The sequence below is a fragment of the Atta colombica genome, unplaced genomic scaffold, assembly GCF_001594045.1.
Source record: "Atta colombica isolate Treedump-2 unplaced genomic scaffold, Acol1.0 scaffold65, whole genome shotgun sequence".
In the NCBI taxonomy this organism is placed as follows: domain Eukaryota; kingdom Metazoa; phylum Arthropoda; class Insecta; order Hymenoptera; family Formicidae; genus Atta; species Atta colombica.
This window is the reverse complement of record NW_017259556.1, coordinates 657624-658613: the sequence shown is the minus strand read 5'-3', so window position 1 is coordinate 658613 and position 990 is coordinate 657624.

The following is a 990-nucleotide window of genomic DNA, read 5'->3' as shown; positions in this document are numbered from 1 at the left end:
TTGCCAGAATTGATCAGCGAAAACATTTATAAATCGCGCTCTTTTACGAGTAAAAATATATCGCTTTTAATTAAGTTACGACGAAGCTTCGTCCGAACCGGGAACAAATATGAAAAAAGTATGATGGAAGAAACGACGAGAGAGGATTTATTTTTATTGTATCAGAGTAAAAGACTGACGCGATTTTTCGGTGTCAAAATAATTAAACAATCTCTTATAATAAAAACCAAGTTGCAAAATAAAAAAAGAGTGGAAATGCGATAGATGTGACAGAGGTTTCGTTGCTTTTACTTCGTGATTGCAAATTAGGGTAACCGGCATTAAGTCTGCTACTGCTTGTCGAGGACAATTGCTTCTTTCATATTCTCTCTTGAGAAATAAAGCGGATAATGAGAAGCGTCTTTTCCTCACAAAGACATCGTTCAATTTTGATAGATGAATTTGATCGATGAAACTGAACGTATTTGACGACAACCCTACAACAAGGGACAAGAAAGAAAGAAAGAAAGAACGGCGGATTTCCTAATTTTTGGAAAGAGAAACTTAGCATGTAAGATACTCTCTGTAACGTAAACCATAATTTGTAAGGTGTAAGGACTGCAATGCATCAAATAACCATTAACCTCGATGGATAACAACCATAAATATGATCGCGATAACGATACGATATAGTACGAAGAGATAAATGCAAAGTGCAAGTGTCGATGAATTGCTGATCAATGGATCACCAAGAATCACACAGAATCACATTCGCACAAAAGAAATAATCTAATCTTGGATTGTATTCCTCATTCTCGAACGTTGATCCGTTCTTGGTCGACACTTGACACATTCTGGAGAATAACTTACAATTATAGGGAGCAAGCGAAGATGCGAGCGAGAAAGAAAAGAAGCGCACGAGAGTGCACACAAGTAACTACATAATAAGGATGAATGCGAAGAGAAGAGAACAAAGATGCAGAGAAAAGAGAAAGAAAAACAGAAACGAAA